This window comes from Prionailurus bengalensis, chromosome F2 (genome assembly GCF_016509475.1).
Source record: "Prionailurus bengalensis isolate Pbe53 chromosome F2, Fcat_Pben_1.1_paternal_pri, whole genome shotgun sequence".
Classification (NCBI taxonomy): domain Eukaryota; kingdom Metazoa; phylum Chordata; class Mammalia; order Carnivora; family Felidae; genus Prionailurus; species Prionailurus bengalensis.
Genome location: NC_057353.1, coordinates 74,756,135 through 74,762,134, shown reverse-complemented (window position 1 = coordinate 74,762,134; position 6,000 = coordinate 74,756,135).

The window sequence follows — 6,000 nt, the reverse complement described above, 5'->3', positions numbered from 1 at the left end:
CCAGGTCAAGGGAGCTCCCAGGGCTGCTGAGCAGAGCTGATGTGATGTGGGATGAGTTAATGGACAACGGAAGGAGGGATGGGTGGGTTATATCAGTGGTAAGGAGAAAGGTGGGAAGGCCTTTGCCATACTCATGGACTGACCTTAGAATCTGAGCACCCTAAGGACTCTGAGCACCCTAAGCACCCTAAGGACTGACTTTAGAATCTGAGCACCCAGCCCATGCAGGCTCTACCTCTGGGAGAAAAGCAGGTGGGAGTAGAGGTGATGGGAAAAGTGAATGGCCCATTAAACTGTCCAGAAGCATGCTGGGCACTGGGCACAGCTGGGGATAAGCCTGCTGTGGTCCATGTCCCTGACCGTACGTGGACCAGTGATGGAAGGCAGAGATTCTACACTGGAATCAAAGGCAGAGTTTCAGACCAGATGACATCTCTTTAGCCACCATCCTTGCTGTTTTGAAAGCTCTTAGGTCTTCCCAACTCAGATGTTCTCTTCCTTGTGGGTTTCCCTGAACCCTCAATCAGAGGTCTCCCTCTCTCTCTCTCTCTCTCTCTCTCATTCCTATAACATTTTTTTTCTATACAGTTCAAATGGCAGTTGTAGATTTTACACATAAAATATACATGTCCTACATGTAGTATGATTATTTGGATACACTTCGAACTCTCTCAACAAGTTCTGAGAAGTTTGGGGGCGAAATGGGTCCCCATTTAGCTGTGGTCTCCTATTAGCTGTGTTAATAGTGTTTGGCCTGTGTTCAGGTAAGTGTTTATAGGAAGGAAAGGGGGAATGGAAAGTGAAAGAGAGAGAGCAAAGAGAAAGGGAGAAAAGGGAAAGAAAGCGTTAAGAAAACAAGAAATAATAGACAAAAAGATGACTGAATCGAGAAAATGAATATATGGGTGGGTGCGTGGGTGGACAGATGGATGAATGGATGGGTAGATGGACGGATGGAAGCATGGATGGAAGAATGGACGGAAAGATGGATAAGTGGATGGATAGATGGATAGATGGGTGGAAGAATGGATAGAAGGGTAGGTGGATGGTTGGATGCATATATGGATGATGGATAGACATGAATGGATGGATTGTGGTTAAATGTATAATTAAATGAATTAATTTCATTCATTTAGTTAATTAATTAATTTCTGAAATTAATCTGAAATATGGGACACCTGAAGATCAATCCGAGTTTTTGCAAACCATTGGGATGGCAGGGCCAGCCCTACAGCCTATGGTTTGATGGTCTCAGAGGATGGAGGTCTCTAGGCTGGTTTTTGGAGGAAAAGGCCCTAAAGACCTGACGCCTGGCTCTGAATTTAGGGCTGTTTCTACTTACACATCTGCGTGTATCCAGATAGGAGGGTAGACTTCAAATATTCCTGCTTAGGCAGTCTTGAAGCAAGTTGGTAAATCACTTAGCACTGAGTTTCCCCTTCTGTTGAGTGGGGACACAGTGCTTGCACATGGATGTGTGGCCTCCATGCAGTGGTGAGTTTGTGTTCTTAGCCCACCGTCTCCCTGTGACTGGTGCAGAGTTAGCATGTCTGCTCTTTGGGTCAAGGCGCGGGGTGCTGGCTTCTGTGGCACACTCAGGCACTAGGTCCTTGGGAGTCCCTGGGCTGGTCCTTCTCCTCTCTGGGATTTAGTTTCCCCATTCCATAAAATGAAGATTGGGCAGGCCATCTGAGGGAAACCTCCACCTCCGACTCCCTGAGTTACCCAGAGAACCTTGGCACCTTCCTTGGGATGAGGGGAACCGAGGACGGCCCCCTTGCCTGGCTTGGCTGGCAGCCCCTGGCTGGGATGGCACCCAGTTCATTTGCCTTGCAGACTACAGGGGCATCTTTGGCTCTGCGTGGGCCGACTTGCCCAGGGGGCGCCTGGTCCCCATTGTCCCCAGCCTACACGCCTTGCCTGGGTACAATGCTGCCTGTCTTCGCTCTTTGAGATCTGGGTTAGATAAACCATCTGTTTTCTTCTTTTTTCCTTCTTTTCTATGAGTCTCAGCAAATTCTGCCCCAGAGAAAGCTGCCAGATCAGTGGGAACCTGGTGTTTGTCAAAAGTGAGCTCAACGTGACCTTCCACAGGAAAAACAGCCCAGACTGGTTTCCAAAACAACTCACCCCAACCCCAGCTGCAGCAGGTTTCCGGGGTGCGGGGAGGGCACTGGGGCTCAGGGCGCCCTGGGCCTGGAGGGAGAAGACTCAGTGCGAAACCAGACTTCACCGTTCACTTGTGGGGTATCTTTGAACAAGCTACCTAACCTTCCAGCGTCTTCCTCTGTGAGAATTACTAATAACTGACCAGAAGGGCTTTTATGAGAATTAGAATGGAACCTTTATGAAGGATCTGGCCAAATGCCTGACAGATGGAAGAAAGCTGGCTATTTTTAATTCCAACTTGGACGTGCGTGTATCCCTGTAGGCGTGCGTGTGTGCGTGTGCGCGTGTGTGTAAATTTATTTGTATACTTTATAAAATATGATTTGTTTATCAGCTAGGCTTTTTAAAGAAGAAAGTCAAAGGTACTTATAGAGTCACTCCCGGAGATAAGCACTGCTATCATATTGAGCAAATTGCAGCATTTTTTCCATACGTATGTATATTTAGAAATGGAAATCATGCCACTTTCATTTATTCACCTTTTGTTTGATATTTTAAGCTAAATATTTTTGTGCCTTTAGGATCCTATGAGGGCCTGGTTTAAACAGCTGGGTGACATCCTGTGTACAGACGTACCATGATTTACACGAGCAATCCCCTATCATTGGACATTTAGCTTGTTTCCAGTTTCGTACCGCTCTAGACGCGCAGGCTCAGAATTGCAGCCCAAGTCTGCCTGAGACAGGTTGCATAGCCCATGAGGCCTCTTAGGGGCTAATTCTGCAATGCTTGCCCATCTCCGAAGTTTCAAACCCCACCTCTGCCCAAGTGTGCTTCCCGGGGCTCCTCCCTGGACCTCCCTTCAGAAAAAACCCGGTAGCCTGGTTGCCACCCACGTCTCACTAAGGAGCTACAGATGTGCCCTTGTTAGAGCCGGTACCCGCTCCCTTCCCTGTGGCCTGACTGGTGGGAAGAGATTTAGGGGGAAGAAGGGTGAGGGGACATGCCTGAAGGCACATGGGCAGAAAGGGTGGAATTTGCTGAGAATGGTTTTGGTTCTTTGTTTTTTGGTGTTTTGCTTTTTTTTTTTTTTTCTTTTGTCCTTAGGGCTTGGCCCAAAGCTTCAAAGCACAAGTTCAGAAGTTTCTCTTGTAAATCTGCTTTTGTTTTCCTAAGCACAAGAAACACAGCATCACGTGTTTCTGGTCCTGTTTACTCCACATGTAAGACAACATAGCGAGGGGCTGGGAAGGGGGCAGACTCTAGACGGCGATACGTGCTGGATGCAGCCGCCAGATCCTCCTGTGCACACACGCGTTCCTAAAACGCATCTCAGGAGTGGAAGTGGCTCCTAGAGGCCAGAGCATCTAACCTCCCGCTTTGCAGCAAACACCGCCCAGATCTCCCCGAGGCCCTCCTCCCCCACCTCTTCCTCTCCCGTCTGCCAGAGACACCGGCCTAAAATAGAAACCGGACCATTGCAATCTCTTTCCTTAAATCTGTAAAACTGTGTTTTTGCTCTCAAGGCAGGACCAAGCTCCAAAAGCCCAGGGTCCGGAGCCCTCTGGGGTGTATCCTCTCCTGGCCCTCCATCCCATGCCTTCCCACACTCTGCCCCTGACCCAAGCAAGTGCCTGGAGTCTTTCTAACTCCTCTCTTTTGTTCTGGACATTGTTCATTCTGTTCTCTTGACCAGGAAGACACATCCTTGACCTGACCTTCTTTCATAAACCCCTTTACCTGGCCAACCCCTAAACGGGGCTCTAACTAGGATAGACTCTGGGTCAGGCAGTCTGGGCTTTAATCCTGGTTCTGCCCTGTGTGGTATTCGGCAAGTGATTGAATCTCTCTGAGCCCTACTTTTTACAAATTAAAATGAGCTAATAATTCCAACTCCTCAGAGGGCTGGGATGAAGATTCAGGGAGTTATTACATTTGAAGTGCTCAGCACAGGACCTGCCATATAGTATGCATTCAATAAATGTTAGGGTGTCCTGGAGCTCAGGCACACCCTCTGGAAGATTATAGATGGCTGGAAATTCCTTGATGATCTTTTAGTGAAAGGTAGAGTCAATTCTTACTCCCCTGGAATCTGGACTGGTTCCATCTCTATCTTGACCGAGAGTACAGCAGAAACCACTCAGTTTGGGGTCTAAACTTTAAAAGGATGGGAAGCATCCCCCGTGGTCTCTTCTAGCCTACTGGAGAGGCCCTGAGACTGCATGGGGAAGTAGAGGTGCCCACCCGAGCCCAGCCTTCCAGCCATCCCTGCCATCTTGAAAGCCATCTTGGAAGCCATCTTGGAAGCCATCTTGGAAGCCATCTTGGAAATGGGTCCTCCAGCCACAGGGGATGCCATGTGGATCAGAGATGAGCCACCTCGTTGAACCCTTCTCGTGCTCCTAAGCCATAAAAGTGTGAGGAAAATGAAATGGTAGTTTGAAGACACTGAGTTTGGAATACTTTGTTATATGGCAGTAGATCGTTGAAACGTTGCTCTAGGAAGCTTCCCTAGGATAACAATTACTGACATTTAGCTGAGTGGGTCATTCTACCCGATTCTGGGGGTGGAATTATCCTTGGGATCCACATGGAGAGACCTGGGCTCAGATGAGCAGAAAAGGGATACCTGCTCGTACAGGAAGAGGGCAAGGGCTGTACAGAGGGGGCCCAGGTCTTCCTCCACAGGCAGGATGTGTGAAGGCACAGAGAGAACAGGGGGTGATATGCTCACTGCACTCCCTCTGCCTAGGAGAAAAAGTCAGGGGTTTAGAGAGACTGTTCCTCCACCACAGATGGTCCCCCCAGCTGTCACCACCTTCTGCCACCTCTGCATTTTTGTTCTCCACTCTGCAGATGGTCCTGGGATGGACTCAGAGTTAGACTCAACTCTCACACACACATGCCCATACACATGCATACGCGTGCGCACACACACACACATACACACACACACACACACACACACACGCACACACACACACACACAGCATCTGTGTCTTGCAGACTTACCAGAAAGCCTCCAGGACATGCACGGAAGTTTATTCACAGTAATGTTAACAAAATAAGCTAGAGTTACACCTGTCTCTCATCTTACTGGGTCACTAGCTTCTCTGCCATATGGCATGGTCTCTCTCTTCTGTTTTCTCCCCACCCATCAACCCTGAATTCATCTTCATTTCTAATGCTTGATTCCTTATCTCTACTCACTAAGGTCCACAAGGTCCCAGAACCAACCTCAAGCTGCTGATCAAAGAAACTCTCCAAACAAACGTCTGTGTTAAAAATGTCACCTTCTGAGAGATACTTCTGGGACCATCTTGTCAAAAATGGCCAAGGTTCCTCCTCTCCCCCTTTACCCATCTTCATTGTATTCAAAGCATCCGCCCTATCCATCCTACATATTTTATGTGTTTGTAATTGTCTGTCTCCCATCAGAGTATAAATTTGAGAAGGGCAGAGACTTACTTACCTTCATTGTTAAATCCATTCAGTCCAAAAGTGTGGGCACATCACAGGGGTCCATAACTATTTTTGCAAGTATGAGTAAATGAATGAATTGAAGGGACCCTGGTGCTAACTACTGTATCTTAAAAAAAAAAATCATTCTGCTGCATCACTCTGCATGATTCTGGAGTCTGCTACAATCTGTGGAGTCCACAGATTGGGTCTGAGATCAATCGGAATTGGCAAGATCAGGCCTGGATAAGGAACTCGAGTGAAGAGCAGAGCAGCCCTGGCACCCCCTTCCATTATCTCCTTTATCACTGCTGCTCCAATTCCATGATGAGATTCCTTTTTTTCTCCCCTCTTGATTCCTTCCCTGTTTTCAGTCTAACCATAGCCAGGCTTGAGGTTTGGCGGATAATGCTTCACAGCTAACATTTTCCA